The sequence below is a fragment of the Strongylocentrotus purpuratus genome, unplaced genomic scaffold (assembly GCF_000002235.5).
Source record: "Strongylocentrotus purpuratus isolate Spur 01 unplaced genomic scaffold, Spur_5.0 spur5_scaffold_19, whole genome shotgun sequence".
In the NCBI taxonomy this organism is placed as follows: domain Eukaryota; kingdom Metazoa; phylum Echinodermata; class Echinoidea; order Camarodonta; family Strongylocentrotidae; genus Strongylocentrotus; species Strongylocentrotus purpuratus.
Window position 1 is genome coordinate 6954165 of NW_022145604.1, and position 17635 is coordinate 6971799.

General features: G+C 36.2%; 1 long non-coding RNA gene across 3 annotated transcripts in view; it reads left to right on the forward strand.

Annotated features, from left to right (window-relative positions):
- The window catches only part of LOC115925991, a 30788-nt gene extending 14336 nt beyond the window's left edge, over positions 1–16452 (forward strand). The window contains exons 1-3 of one of the 3 annotated variants that reach the window (XR_004064914.1): positions 4045–4267; positions 13794–13929; positions 16303–16451. This is a non-coding gene — a long non-coding RNA (uncharacterized LOC115925991). Of the gene's footprint in view, positions 1–4044; positions 4268–5243; positions 5263–13793; positions 13930–16302 lie in introns of those variants that run through there. The other 2 variants (XR_004064915.1, XR_004064913.1) reach the window with 2 other exon arrangements.
- Positions 16453–17635: the final 1183 nt, after the last annotated feature.

A 17635-nucleotide genomic window follows, 5' to 3' on the forward strand; every position in this document is an offset into this window, starting at 1 on the left:
TGTACTATTCTCATGTACATACAGAGCATTTAACTCAATATAAGAGGCTTTGACATACATATACTGTAGTGTACATGTACATGTACTGTTTAGTATGGCAGAATACCATAACCAAGAACAACTTTTTTTAAATTAAAAATTAAAATTAAATTAAAATAGAATGAAATTAATTTTATGATAATTACAGTTAATTACTAGTTCCAGATAAGATCCCCTCCCCCACACACTTTATAAAAGAAGAGTCGTCTGTTTTCAAATAGTGCAATTTAATGAAACTTTCAAATGTTTCCTAAACTATCTTAAATAGTATATTTGTGCTAATTTAAAACTTTTTTTCGTATAAAGTAAATGAACCTTTAAAGCACTTTACATTTACATGTACGTATGATACAGTGATGCAGAATATCTCCTGCATGTAGGTGTTATAGATAGTGAATATTAAATTCAGTGATATGATTGTAAAATATGATTCAACTATAGGAGCAAGATTTATAAAATATACATGTGTACCTGTACAACATTAACAGTTTTGTTAAGACAGACTTTTTTGTTACATCATTTTTTTATTTTTGTTGTTGTTGTTGGGGGGGGGGGGGGTAATGATCATGTACATATAGGCTATATGTCATATACTTGAAAAACTATTAAAGCCCCAAATTCTTATACATGTAGTTTGTATCTATTACGGTTGTTTCATCATTTCTTCTTCACTTGGCCAGATGTACATGTACATGTACATGTAATATACATTCAAACTCAGATTTGGCAAAAGCTACCGTTTTATTGATAAGCACTGTCAAACCGAAGCATCATGCACAGGACTACCGGTATACAAAAACACTGAATAGTACATGCAGGCACAATAGTCAGAAGGTCACGATACACTCAACTTTTGCTTGAAAAATCAATCACTCATTTTACACAGATGTGATAACTGCCCTCTTGAGCTCCAGATGTTATAGTTTTTAGCAGGGTGTCATTTTCATACTGTATGGACTCGTACCCTGTCGTCCTGTTAACATGTACATATATGCAAATTATACAAGACGTCATGATAATTTTTTCTTCTTTCGTACATGTATTTTTTTAATATAGTTTGGAATATGAGGTTCCCATCTCAGATTTATACATGTACATTGTATATACATGTACATGTACTTTCCATAGCTTAATCTGTCTTTGAACCTTTTTGTGGCAATTCTAGGGAGAAGCATATGACTTCATTATCTTTCTGTATGATCACTTGCAATACAAATGATTTACAAGATAATGAAACAAGATGATCGTTTGTGCAGTTTCATACAATTTTCGCCGTAATGATCTAACTGATTTTGACATATTTTGGTTTGGTGATTGCACAGGGCTTCTGCTTCTTAATATGTTAAATCACCATTTAAAGAGAAGGTTGAGTTGAAAAATAATTTGTGAACGTTATCATTGTATGCAAGTGTGGAAGAACATCAGTTCCCTGAAAAGCATGGCTCTTCAAATGCCTTCATATTCTAAGTATGACAAGTAACAGCTTAAAAAGTAGGCCCAATTTTTATGCCACATGTTTGTGTAGTCCCATATACACATTTTTTTGTGTACAGTGCTTGTTACTTTACCAATACTGGGCCAAATACCAATACTATGCTAGATGATCAACCTTTTTTGCTCGATTCCACACCGTTTCTATCACAATGCAATCGGATGACCAGAACTCAACTTTATCTTTAAAAGGGCCAAGGAGTGCCCACTTTTCAAAAGTGGGCACTCCAGTATGCGGCACTTTTTGGTGATCAAAGATTTTAATTTTTAGAGTGTACTACTGCACTACTAGTACTATTTACGATAATAATATTAATCATCATCATCACCATCACCATCATCATCACTAACATCACCATCATCATCATTATCCTCACCATCATCATTATCATCATCATGATGATCATCATCATCATCATCATCACCATCATCACCATCATCATCATCATCATCATCATCATCATCATCATCATCATCATCATCATCATAGTCGTCGTCATCACTATGAATATGGATTATGAATTCAAATTATTCAATGGACCTGACTGTACTAAATCATAATGGCAGGGTTATAGAGGTCATAATTTATAAAAGCATGCAGTCGGTAATATGACAAGTAAACACAAATTATCTTGCATCAGTGATTACATTGTACTATACATGTGCGACTGGAAATCAATGATCTCAGAGAAGGAGCATTGCTTGTTGGGATAAGTGCATGCTGCTTTCATTTTTCTGGATTTGAGGGATAAATAATGGGGAAGCCGTGAAGATGATTTTAGGGTAAATATTTGTAGAGGAATCATTCCTGGATGGGAGGTTGATGATGATGAGTCATCCCTGAAGGTGAACATGGAGCATCTGTAGAAGGAATAGTAGTCTGCAATCAGAGACTCTGTTTAGATAATAAACTATATTAAATTTGAGAGACAGTCAAGACTTGAGCCAGGCCTGACTACTGTACATGTATATCATATTTGACTAGTCTGTGTAGTTCAGACCTTGTGTTACTTGCATGCAAGCTAAGGGAATTGTGGGGAGAGAATGTTAAAAAAACACAGATTTCTTCCAGAAAATGAGCCGAGCAGGATATTACGAGATCTGAACTACATGTATCTCCGCTAAGACTACACTCGCTTGAGATTTGACATCTTGCCTAAATTGTCAAATTTGTGTAGGCTAGACTCAAGTCACTGAAGTTTGTTGTACATTGTAGGTGTCAAAGAGAGTCTGTATTCACAGACTAGACATGATGTTTTAGGATGAAGTCCAGGGTCAAAGATGGTGATGGATGTGAGATCGAGAGAGGAGAAGATGGAACATAGAGAATGTTCCTTAAAAAGACAGACACGTTAGCAAATTAACTGTTATCGCCAGAGACGTGATTTTAAGTCAACAAATTGCTCTATTAAAAAAAGAGATATCATTCATTAAAGCCAATTAGTAGATGTCCTGCGTGAAAAGTTACGCTACCAGTATATTGAACAGAGGCTTATGAAAGAAATTTAGGAGGCTAATTTGAAAGATATTTAGGTCTTTTTTTAGGAGGCTAATTTTTACGGTCAGGACTGTATTTACGATCACCATGGACATACTCCAGTCTTAAAGTGGCTTCTTTTTTAAATCAAGTTTCATGGATCTATGAAATTTACTCATATTATGAAACAAATGAACAAATGGTGCACATTTTCATCTGTTCATTATATGAGCTATCAGCTCTTGATGAGGCTGAGTGCACCTACATCAAACTCATCCAAATAGTTTCATACAGTATATGAACATGTACACACACCCATGTCATGTTGAAAGATTAGTATTTACATGTATATATACATGTATGTATTTATTATTATTATTTTTTTTTTAATTTCACTTTTTTATTCAGGGTAATCCTGTATTGATAAGCACCAAATAATATTTCCATTGTTTTTGAAATTGTCAAGATATTGCATTGATGATTTGAAATATGACATCATTTCATGAGCAATCATTTTTAATGGGACGTACTTGACATGTATCTAGGTCTACTCATATATCCTCCGCTTAGGAATAAAAAGAGAAGATAGTTATTAACTTGTATTTTTCCGTTCACCAGAACTCGGCCTTCTCTTTAACATTTCGATATGCACATAATATCGTAAATGTGTAAAAATATGAAATGATATAACACATTTTCTGTCTTACATATTTATTAAAATTCACAACATACTAACAAATTAGGTCATGAATTATGAGTTGAGAGAGAGAAAGAGAGAGAGGGAGAGAATGAGAATGATAGGCCTAGTATCTGTATTACTAATGAAAAGAACACTGCAATTAATGTGTAACTTGGCTAATTATCAGTGGTAAAGCATTTCAGAAGACAATGGTCTACAAAATCATAATGGAAGCAAAAACAATAGCTGGTCACCCCTCTGCAAATAATGGAATGACCTGGTATTCTTTTCACTGATTAGACCTATTGCCTGAGTGCTGAAATTTGTTGTCATTATCCACCGCACATTGTGTGTATTTTCCCTGGAGCGAACAGCTGTGTATGAGAGAGAGTGTGTGTGGACTAAGCATTATTCATCAGGGGGTTCGCATCTCTGCGAGTGAGTTGTTTAGCTCAGCCATCTGAAGGGCTGGTACAAAGAATATTCCTCCTGCTTACTTCATCTCTCTCTCTCCTCTATCTTCGGAAGAGGACTGCATCTAAAGCTGATACTACCGGGGTAAAGTCTGTGGGTAGAAAACGGTAGGTTCATAGTACGTGGAGGTGTGTGTTTGTGTGTGTTTCATATTTCATCAAGCCCAGCTAGCGTTGGTTAGCGGGCTTTTGCGTGTATGTTTTGGGAAGAGAGAGCAAGATATGTGGCATATTTGTGATGCTCTCCCCCGCAAGGCTTGACTGGCATGCCTTACTATACACTGCGAGCTAGCTGCCTCAACCAGGGTCATTTGCATGTCTACGCTTCAGCTACCAGCGAGCCAAGTGATGCATGCATTACAAACGCCAGTCACAGAAATCAGTTAAGACAAGGCTACATCTCTTGAAGGCTATTTAGGAACTACCCATGAAGCGCAGCCGCATCTTTCCTTGGAAATGCACGATATTCCTTTCGCTTCTTCCATCACAGCGTAGCAATCATCAAGCATTTTCTCCCTTGAATTGTCTTCGTGAATGGATTGGAATTGTGATGTGTAGTGAGCAAGCATCTTCTTGGAACGCATCTTTTTACAAGAACCGGTAGACAGACAGAGGATAATAACGGTGCACAAACTTGAGCTGGATGCTCTTTTGCCATCCATCATCGCATTATCAACTTCATCAACGGAGGTTTCCAATAGGAACCGTCTTTCCACCTCCGCATCTTATGAGTATGACCTCCCACAAGTTTTGTGATTATTAAAGCAGGACAGGCTAGCAGCTACGAATGGATGTAGGCTTCGCAGAACCATGTTTCTCCTGAGAGAGCTTTGTTGATCAGATAAGCGTGAAATTCTCCTCACCGTTGAGTTTCCAAACCTCTGACACTTTGGATTACTCATTTGTTCAGAAAAGCTAATATTCGGTGGAGAAAATATCTAGTGCTCAATAAAGACTTTAATGATGTTCATGCCGATGTCTCTTCAAATTGGAACATATTCATCCAAAGGATAATTATTACTGTGTAACATGGCTACGAAAGGATATCAGTTAAATTTTTAGTACAAAATTCTAATTATCTGAGCAATATATATTTTGTAAAGGTAGGTCAAACTGCATAATGGTTGTGTGATGGTGCATTAATGTTGTAATGTGTATTTTGTGTTAGAATTCTGTACAATATGTACAGGTAGGTGTATATTCATGCATATTGTTTGAAAAGATAAATGTAGGTACTTTACTGTACTGGCCTGTATGTAGTACATGTAGTCATTCAGTGTCCAGAGATTAATATTGATATTTGATAAACTGTGCTGAGTGCTAAGAACTGACAATGATATGATCTACATGTACATAAACTCACATAATTATTTTGCCTTATGGCTTGCTGCAGATGACGACATTTACTTATCATATATTGTTTGCTTTCACCATTTTGATAATATCAGCAAGCTAGGAATCTCACATGTAAACATGTACACAAATTAGTGAATCCAAAAAGCAGACTTATATCTAATTTCTACTTTCTTGTTAATTTGATGTATGGTGGTGTGACCATAGTTCGTGCATGACCTTAGGTCGCTATCTCAAAAGATTGGTAATATTTTGAAAATACGATACCAACAATGGAAAGAGAAAGCTAAAATTACCCAGAGACATTATTTTTCATAGAATCAATTGGTGTGAAATTATGAAAATTTTGACAAAGGATCTACTAATTTTGTGTCCGTTCCTAAAAAATATGAACTTACCGACAAGGGTCTGGGAATCTTTATTTTGAGAGCAGAATTAAGTTGTCAAAATTGTAAGTCAAAGATTGAACCATACGCAACTGACTGTATGATAGTTGCCTTGCAAAATATGCACTTATGTTATACATGTATTTGATTGATCGCTTTTTGTGATAAATCAGGTGTAAACTCTGTTGCAAGAATTAAGGTCTCGTTTGTTTAAATGACTTTTTCTTAAATCACAGCGATTCGATCTGACATCAAATTTTGAGATCGCGATATCTCCAAAATACTTTGACGATAAACATTTTCTATTTGCACCAATTTGTAATAAAAAACTTTGCTGTCCATTTGGTTACCGGTAATTTAACTAAATAAATTTATGTAGAATATGGGAAATCATGGATCCAATATCACTTTTCCTAATATTAAAAAAAAAACCTTAGGGAACTCTGGTCACCCAATCATAATATTGTTGAAATATGAATCGTGACTCCCAGCCTCCCAGATTGCCCTAGCTCTGCCGTCGTGGTGCCCTAATTTTCTCCTGATGCATTGTGACAGTCAATCATATTCACTCTGCACTGACATTGTGATAACACAATTAGCTGGATGAATAAGCCAATTATTTCCATCCACTGTAATTTATCTTTTTGTGGTAATGTGTTCTGAAGCAATACACAGTCCCATACAAACATAAACATGTGTGTACACTGTATATAATTTTTGTATTTATTACTATGCTCTGAATATATTCATAGACATTCTGTAGCTGATTTGCATATGTTTAATGATGCTTGGGTCATTAGAGGGAAGATTAATTTCATGAGAAGGCCATAAAATCTTCCAGTAGCTTTATCATCAATTTGACCTACAACGTGTACATGAACTGTATGCACAAGTATTATGGTTTTAAAAAGGAAATGAGTGTGAGAAAGTGTCTCAAAATACTTTTCTATTTTAGTTATTAAACATTGGGTGCCTTGCACAAGGGTACCAGCAAAATATCAGTTTAAAACATGAACATCTACACATTTCTTTGGCATAATTATCAACAACACTCCTCGCTATTAAAAACAATTTTTTTTTTCTTTTTTTCAAAGGGGTTACTTAATACATTGTAGGTTGATTTTTTTTTCTTTTTTTTTTGATGGGGGGGGGGGGGGGTGGGGGTCCAGACTCCAGAGTTCAATTTGTGTTTCATAAAACTTCATATCAATAACAAGTTACAGTATCTGTACTGTAATAAGCTACACTGTACTGGAAACCTGGTATTTGATTGGCTGAGATCAAATTTGTAATATGAGCTTATGAAACGGGGCTCAGACAGCCCCTATAAATGGTGAGCACTTGATAACAACATAAAATATGGGTCATAACAACAGCTCAATCATGTTCAGAATCAATAGCGATCAACATTCAATCCACAGTAGTCCAGTCCAGTACATACTTGGTGACAAGTTGGTGTACATGTACATGTACATGTACCCAACACATTTTCAGTGTCGATAATGTATTATGTAACAACATTAAACAGGGATTTGCTGGACAACATTAATCATTTTTTGAAATCAATACTTTCATATAATTAATTAGCATAATTTACAGTTATAAGCCATGCAAGAAGTCCAGTATGTCCACTGCACTATTAAAGGTGTTAGCTTGTTGGACTCTCCCTGTCCGTCACTGCCTGTAACTGACCGCTGAGCTGACAGCTCAATAACGTAATTAATGAACGAGTAACCTAATTAGTAATGTCCACACTCTCCCATCATTCAACTCATTGATCCTCATCCTCTAGGCTAGACCTGTTGTAGAGGTCAAGTGGATAAGTCACTGGACTGTGAACCACAATGTGCAGGGTCAAATCCCTGCCATAGCATTAATATCCTTTGGCAAGCATCAATATACATTTGCTGGACCATCTAGACTAGACCTGTTGTAGAGGTCAAGTGGATAAGTCACTGAACTGTGTGAACCGCAAGGTGCAGGGTTCAAATCCCTGCCATAGCATTAACGTCCTTTGGCAAGCATCAATATACATTCGCTGGACCCTCTAGACTAGACCTGTTGTAGAGGTCAAGTGAATAAGTCACTGGACTGTGAACCACAAGGTGCAGGGTCAAATCCCTGCCATAGCATTAATGTCCTTTGGCAAACTTCAATACACATTTGCTAGACCCTCTAGACTAGACCTGATGTACATGTATAGGTCAAGTGAATAAGTCACTGGACTGTGAACCACAAGGTGCAGGGTTCAAATCCCTGCCATAGCATTAACGTCCTTGGGCAAGCATCAATATACATTTGTCCCAGGTGTAGCAAGTGAGTACCTGGTAGGATTTATATTGTGAATGCCTGAGCCCTGGTGGTCATGTAGGTAAAGCTAGGGTAATACATGTTATATCCAAAGTCATTTGGAAAAGCAAAAAGATATGCGCTGTACAAGAACAGATTATAATTAGATACAGGCATGTTGTACTTTGATCGTTTTACAGGGATTTATTACTATCCCTTTTTCCCACTGTAGGCCTGCATGTGAAATCATTTTTAGATACAAGGAGATGAGTAATTCTTGTACTTTTAGTTAGGAATGACATTTTCTGCCTTCCTGTGCCCGCAACCCTTTTCCTTCACATCACATCTGTTTTAATCGAGACCTGATATGAAATACATGTACTGTGTGCACCGATAGATCCGTGTTAATTTTATCATTGTGTTATTTTCATCACTCTGTTAATTTGAGCATGACACAAGATTTATCTGGGCTTGATACAGTTACAAATACATGTAGGCCCAAGATTTGGATATAATTTGATCCCCCTAAATTTTCATTTTTTTTTTTATCAGGGGCCTTGTGCATACCAACCCTAAATATCAAGTCTGGACCCCATATGAGAGTATGTATTAAAGACCGAGTATGTATGGTACATGTAAATGTACCTGTATGGAACCTGGGTCCTAGCAAATGATGATAATACATTGTACAGGAAACTGACTAGAGTCCATGGGGGGAAAGGAACCTCAGACATTTCTGTTGACCCCAAAATTTGATCAATTTCACTGAGATATGATAGCAGGGCCCCCTTTGACCCCTAACAGTAACATGCCAGTCGGCTTGGAGCCATGGAATCCACATGTAGACATGGACACTAGTGTATTAAGGGCATAATTGGTGCACTTTTCAAGTGTGGATTGGAGAAGAAAAAAATGGGGGGAAAAATGGGGGGGGGGGGAATCAATTTTTTAACAGGGGCCTCATGTACATTGTACACAACCCCTCAAAATTCAATCCAGCCCCATGTAATATTAAAATAAAGTTAGTTTGGATTGTGACGCCACAGTATATTGATATTACATTGTACAGGAAATTAAGTAGGGTACATATTTACCAGTGTACTACATGTAGGTCATATAACCCCCTGATATGCACAGTGACCCTCAAATTTGATAACAATTTTTATTGAAATGATACTGATAGCTGGACCCCATTGGCTCCTTCTTGTCTGGATTTTAGGAAGTGACAAAAAAAAGCTCTTTCCATTTTTCAAAGGCATTACAAGAATGATAAATAAATACAGATAAGGTGAAACATGAAAAAGGTCAGATATTGTTTCTGACACGATAAAGAAGTGGACAAAGACTTGACCATTAAAGCCACTGTACAGTAAATACATGTTCTTGTGCTCTATTGTTTAACATGTAAATAAAATGCAATTCATCAATGCTTCATTTGTTTTGCTCTCGAAACAAGAGAGAAAGAGACAGCTGATAAAAGATTAAAAGCAAGCAATGATAAATGGTCCTGGTATCCTAGCGTTGTTTACGAATGCGTCACATGAAATCTATAGCAAAAGACTGGCCACCGACTGGCAAGCATGCTGGGCATATCACCCCCAGGAGTGGCGTTGAACTTGCCAAAAATATATCGGCTGGTCAAAATGACTGTTGTCATGTTCGGCATAGCTCAGCCATGCGTGTAGCTCAATGACTCAAACCAAGACCAGTCTAATGGAGTGACGCCATTGAACATGGTTTGGTTGGTTTTGTGGGAATCTACAGTAGTGGAATTGTGAAAAGTGGTCAGGAAATTATGGAAGCAGTGTAGAAATACTGTTTGTACCAGTTCTTAATTTCCTTGTTGCGACACTTATGTTTTTTAAAAACTTTTTAGTTTCCAGAGGTTAAAATAAGATTTAAAAAAAAAAAAAAAAATCATCATTTCTATAGCTTTATCGCTTTCAGATGATAAGTACTGAGGTCAGAACTACAAACTCTGAACTTGGAGCCCAGTATTGATTGTCAATTTCATTCGGGGGGGGGGGGGGGGATGGTGGGCAGAATGTGCAGAAACAGAGATGGAAAAATGGTCTTGAGAGCTCAGAAAAAGTTCATGAAATTTTAAATTGTGGGTCTCTGGGGGGGGGGGGGGGGGAGGGGATGTTGAACATGAGTGAATCTCACATTTATGTAAAATAAATGGATTGAAAAATTCACAAGCGTCCCTGGCGCCTGTTAGTGTGGAGCCATGCATATTATTAGAAACAGTTAATTCATGTTAATTCAATAATATTGTTTTATTGGTGGTTCTAGTCTCATGTTAATTTGTTGTGTTTGTGAAATATCTTTTTCTTCCTTGTAAATCTTCCCATCGCTCACCCTCACATTCTCTCTCTCTCTCTCTCTCTCTCTTGTCTGTTTTCCCATCTCCCCCATTTCTTCCTATAGTTTCCATCTATCTGCTTCGTCGTCGCCCCTATTTGTCTGCCCTTGAAATCTATGTTCTCAGACATCTGCAATGTGCATAAGTGTATTATATTTTCCCTTTTGCCCCCCTTCACATTCTCTGATACATGTGTTTCTGACACATGTTCCACGTGTAGTACTGTTAGATGTATTTGTAAATAGAAATACATTTATAGAACAAAGCATATAAATAGCCTACATGTTCATGATCTGTTTTTATTACTGCGGAGCAGAGTATAATATACTGGTAGTAAGTCATGCAGGTACTTGTGCGATGAAAGTATACTCAGTGTATTGCTTACATGTACCTGTAGGCCTCGTGTATAAAATCGTATCATATTTCTTTCCAAAGATGAATAGGCTATTGCACTTTTATATCTCTTTTAATTTACATATTATGTACGTACTGTATAGTCTGATAACTGACTTTTGCAAATGTCATAGACGTTTACGTGTACATATAGGGATTTGCGATATATAAAGAGTTGTAAACTACATGTAACTTTATTTATACAGATGTATTACCCTATTCAAAAAGCTTATATTACCTCAATAGAGTGGTGAAGTGTGACGTCATCAAAAATATATTTTTAGAATTTCTCAATTTTTTCTTCATATTCCAAAAGAGCACCAAAAATAATGTCCTAACCATTAGGAGCCAGAACATATAACACTCAGTTCCTATGGGGACTATATTTATTCAGATGGTCATATCTCAGCCAATACTTAACATATTCAATTGGTTTTCGACTTTTGGACATTATTTTTAATGTTCTTTTGGAAAATGAAGAAAAAATTGAGAAATTCTAAAAATAGATTTTTATGACGTCGCAGCTTCGGTACTCTATGGTATCAATCAACCCAATAAAGAGAAGGTTGAGTTCTGGGAAGAGGTGAAAAATAATTTGTGAGCATTAGTCATTCTTATTATGCAAGTGTGGAAGAACATCAGATAAGACATGTTTTCTGAAAAGCATGGCTCTTCAAATGCCTTCATATTCTTCTAAATATGCATGTAATATCGTAAAAATCGGGGGGGGGGGGGGGGGCCGGCTTTTTACGCCACGTGTTCGTGTAGTCCCATATACATCTTTCTGTGTACAGTGTTTGTAACTTTACCAAGACTTGGCCACATTTCTTATCATTTTGATGATTCCAGAACCTTGCAATACACACAAATTCTTATATGCTATATGATCAACCTTTTCTGGTCGGTTCCACACCGTTTCTTTCACAATGCAATCGCATGACCAGAACTCAACTTCATCTTTAATAGCAATCTATAGTTTGCCTAACAATCTACATCTATTAATCACACTAAGGAAATGATTATTCAAATTAATCAAGCTTTAATGGCATCATTATAATGTGATCATGTACAGTACGCACTAGCACCATGCATTACATTTCACAGTGTACATCCATGTACAACTGTACCTTGAAAACAGTATGGGGAAATTATCAACCCTTATTATGATTATGAAGAGGAAATATTGGGTCATGGAAAAGGAATTGAGTTGAGTGTGTATTTGTCCTGCCTTGCTTACAGCTAATTGTATTACATTAGCAGCGCAGGAGGGAGAGGATACAGTTATCTCTTGACAATGTTTTTAATTAGTTGGTCTGCCTTCAAGGCTTATGAGATAATACTGTAACATTCTAGATCAATACACTCATTTTCAATGGCACTGCAAAGGGAAGGGGGCATCTTTCCCAAATCAAATAGTGATGAGTGAGAGAGAGAGAGAAAGGGGGAGGGGGGATGAAAAATATGAAAGGGCCCCCACCCATCCTCCTGTGACATATATATGTTATTAAAGCAAAAAATGAAAAGTTGTATAAGTGATTTAGAGTCATGGAATGGCCAGTTTTTACTGGTCAGAAAATCGTTGTTTTTTCTCTTTATCTTTAATAGAGCCTAATGTATATACTTACCGGTAGTATAATCTATATTTATAATATAAGTGCTTCTCATATCCTTGGATCAAGGCTATACTTATTAATTATCTGGTGTAATGCATTCCACTTGCCATGGGTTCTAAATCTAGAGCCTTGATTGTTTGTGTAGTGATATGGATGGCATAATAATATCAGCCAAAGTGTGCACGGGCATCTCACATGAGCATGAGTATTTGGTGTGCATTTTTGTAATATGAAGACAGCAGACCACATCCTGATCGCACATTGATGTAGGCCTCCATCTTGGTGTTTGCATTGCTTTGTATGAAGTGACATAGAGAAATTTGATTATGATATTTGTGCTTGCTTTAAATTTGATTTAATAGCTATTACAAGAAACTGACAGCCCAAGGGCTGAACTGCATGGAGTTTAACAATTAAAATCACAAAATAAAAATTACAAACATGGAAATTACTTCCTTCATAATATGAGATGCCTACATATGTATGCACACTTTGGTTGGTATTATTATTATGCCATCCATATGTCATCCATATGCCATCTATATCGCTACACAAATGATCAAGAAGAAGCCAAGAACCTCTGCCTGCATTCCAAGATAATCATTATCCTTTGAGTGGAACATTACTGTGTAAAATGCCAAGGCCATTGTTATCAGACGTAAAATATCAAAATATGTATTCACGAATGTATTGTACATGTGTAGATATATATGTCTGCCCTCCTGATGACCATATGGCACTGATACTCTTCAGACAGTGATACATCTGCCTACCATTCCTATTTTAGAAGAACAATTCCTATTTTGGGGGTCTTCAAGTTACTGTATAAATGTACCCTAGGTTCCTCTCTTTTTCTGACATATTCTGTGTGAAATGTACAAAATAGACTCTTCTTTTGCTTGAGAGATTCCTCATTTTTGCAGTGAAAGGTTGGCAGGTATGCAGTAATATAACAGTTAATGTTTGAATAGTTAAAGCCCCACTGCACTACAAGTAGCTACTTGCGCCCTGTACATGTATATATAGCAATCCAAGCTTAATGGGCGACCATTAGCCCCTCCATGGTCCCCTTTTTCTAATAATTGAGAGCTTATTTGATGAGATAACCACCGGTCAGTGACCATGCAGGGAGGTCTAATCCCTCCTAGCCAACCAGTACAGATGGGCTTTAAGTTCTAGATTTTAGTCCAAGACTACATCTTAATGTTATCCCTGGTCCCATTGATCACCTACAGGTCTGACACGGGGGATACTCTAAGCGATACGTCTGGTGACATCACAGACATGGATGCAGAACCAGACAGTGATGTAGAGCAGGACTTGGACCAGATGCTGGGAACATGGCTCGGGGAACTGGAAACAATTACACAGGTTGGTAGATAGACAAGGGGTTCATATGCATAAAACCTTACCACGCCTGTAATAGAACAGTAGAACAATACTAACATATATTCAAATTTTATGCATAATTTTTAGACAAATGTTTTTCTTGACAACCCGATGGATTGCCCAACATAGCCCAACCTAGCAACAAATAATGTATGCACACTGGATTCCAAATATTGTAGTTCATTCTATGGAATACCTTGTCACTATGTCACCAGGAAACAAAAATCCATATATTTTAAAATGTTAGTAAACCAGCCAGCTATTGTTCATGTTTGTATGTGCCCTCTAATGCATAAAGTATTGAAATATTGAGGGTCTGGGCTTAGATTTAAGAAGTCCAGACATGTGTGAGTTAGTGAGAGGCTCAGGTGTATAGTGTATGATTAAGTCAATTAAAGGATGCATGCCTTATTCTTCTATTTATATTAATCTTTCAAGGTTATTATTTATAGTTATTTGAAAAAACAATCGTAGAATATGATGCAGTACATACGTAGAACTGATTTTGACATAGAGTATGTAGAACGTGTGTAGACATACATTTGTAAGTAAATGGCCTTCAAGATCCAGGAAAAGATTTGTTTCTGCAAACTATGTATGTGTACGTGACCATTCCACTTTCAGTTTCTGAGTGTATCTCATGTCTGATTCACTTTTCTATAGATTCAACATAGCATGATCGTTATTTCCTTGTTATATGAAATCTTATGATAGTTGTGAATGTGAAGCGCCCATCTGAATTGATTGATTACAAATGGATTCTTTTTTTATCTTTCACTTCAAATCCTGATATGTCAATCAACACTGATTTAAAAAATGTATCATACTTCTTTTTCTTTCTTCTTCTTCTTCTTTCTCTTCTTCTTCTTCTTCTTCTTCTTCTTCACCTTCCCCCTCTCCTCCACCTCTTCTTTTTCCTTTACCTTCTCTTTTATCTTCTCTTTCACCTTCTCCCCTTCATCATCTTCATCTTGTTCCACTTATTCCACTTCTTCCACTATTAGAGTTGGTATTTAGCATAATAATATAGTATTAATGACTGCTTTGAGAGAAATAGTTGTTTTTATACGCTCAAGGGAAGGTTAGAATTGTGCTATTGCCCGAGGCGTGCCGAGGGCAATAGCCCAATTGTAACCTAACCGAGAGCGTATAAAAACAACTATTTCTCGAATATTAAAGCAGTCATTAATACTTTTATATGCCAAAAAAATTATAACACCACCTTAGCCTTTCTCTAGTTTATCTGCACGGTTGTTTTTTATGAGTGTTTCTTTGAAAGTAGACTAGATCTAGATTATAGTCTAAGCAAGATATTTTTTACAATTTTAGGGGTGGGCCGGCCCTGCGGGGAATATGGAGAAAAACCTGCGCTTTCATATGACACGTCACTTATTGAGTATCACCTTCAGGATCACAAGCAATATTAGTTTGAATCTCTGGTAATTAAAACATCGAGTGCGCACTGGCCAATGGAAATGCATAGGGATGTGTGTAATCTCTACGGGAAGGATATGCATCTGTCCGTGACGTACAAATCAGTACAATCACCAGCATCTGGTTGTCGCGTACTAGAATCTAGATCTAGGCCTACTGAAAAAAAAATATGGAAGATTTCACATACCGTGTTCTTGCTGTCAGCATGTCTCAAATTTGATCCTCATCCAGAAGTTGAAATCTTGGGGGAGTTTCTACAGCCATTTTTGCCTTGTTTGAATCGAGATATATTGCCGTACTAAAAATGCCGACCAATTCTTCGCACACGTACGGTATCCTCGATCGCTCAAACCATTTTTTAACATGTAAACCTATGGGTAACCATGGTTACTGGGATTTTAGAACTATTTTTTAGAACTATTTTCCCGGTAACCATGGTAACTGGGATTTTAGAACTTTTTTTTGAACTATTACATGGGTTTGGAATTTTACCGGGAATTTTACAGGAATAGTTAAAGTTTATGAATGCAATTTCGACAAATCAGATGGCTGGATTTCTTAAGTGAGGTATATAAAACTGTTTATTCTATCAAACAGCATCTTATGATGGGTTTTAGACATTTCTGTCACACATAGGAATTGCTATACTTGCCAGGGATGAAATAACTTTTAAGTCTTTCATTTGTTTTCAACATCAGGAGCAATATAATATTTATAAACGTAACTCAAATAAATGTGAATGTAAGTTCTTTTGGGGGGCTGGGGGGGGGGGGGGGGGGGGCTATCAAAACTATATATTTCTGCATTAAAGTTCTTAAAGCTTAAACAGGTAAAATGTATAAATCCTAAACTAGTTCTTTCCTGTTTGGTAAAGTCTAGTAATAATAAAACTTATTTTCAACGTTCTTCTTCTTCTTTCAGTCAATTGATGCAGACATACATGTAGGTCAGCAGAGCCAACCAGCCCCTCTGCCTCCCCATCAGTCAACCCTTGGCTCATTAGACAACTTCAGCTTCTCAGCTTTCCAGCTAGCTCGTAAGTTTCTGTTCTTAATATATAGGCTTCCTTTTTTTCCATGGTTTTCCATGGTTTTTCGTGTTCTTCTGTTGATTTCTAATGAGTGAGCATATCAACTCTGTTTTTAATGTATATATACAGTGTATATTACTTTTCACCATGTATTTTTACCCTCTTCATAATCATGATTTCTGTAATCCTTAATTGATAACATGTATTTCATCTGTGCATGGTATCCGCTTTCAACATTGTATTTCTACACCTTTCATGTCCATCATTCTTAATTAATTAAAGGAATTTCAATTGTACTTGGAGCGTGCATTTAACAGTAAACCCCTTCAATCTTGACAGGTTTCATATCTTTTCAATTAGTAATTATGTCACATGGGATAATTCAATTTCCTACATACAGTGTCTTCTTTTTCTTTTTTCTTTTTTAATCTCCTTCATGTGAGATACATTTACATGTTCATGTAATCTTCTTCTTCTAATGTGCTTTCAATATGTTTTTCACTCCTGTACTTAATTGGGATCTGTAGTTTCTAATTTCAGTAGTTGAGAGATAATACACTCAGATTCAGTGTGAGTAGATGTATTTAACACTAGTTACTAATAATGTTTTATTTTCGTTGTCTTCAATTTTAATAATTTTAACACGCTGCAGACTCAACGTAGCTTTAGAGAATTGCCGGATTTACTGTTGATCAGAATCTTTCAGGATATGAAACTCAAAAATAATTTTGTTTTAAATTCACGAAACTTTTGTTTGTATTTCAATATTTCCGTATTGGATTAATTTTTTATTAATTTGTTGCTTGAAACTTTTGCAAATCTCAACCACTCTCTACTTCTCAAAAATTTATTTCATGCAAAAGGTTCTGGTGATACACAGTTAATTAGTTATAATATGTTGATGGTGGTAAGCTTTCAAGTAACTAAATTAAGTAGTGGTAGAACAGAGGTACATGTAAGATGCTTGCTTCCCATAGATAGATAATATTTTAAAGAATATATAAACATTTTTATAATCTAGATTCTAGAGTAAAGTATACTTTTTAATAGTGTGCATACAATGTAGTGTTTGTTTTGTTATACAGTTCAGCTTAAGTCTAAAATAAAAAATGATGAAGTATTTTCATTCCCCATTGGATGTTATTGTTCACGACCAAAACAATCAGTTTCAGATTCAAACAATTGCAAATTAATGTACTACAGACCATCGTAAAATGACAATCA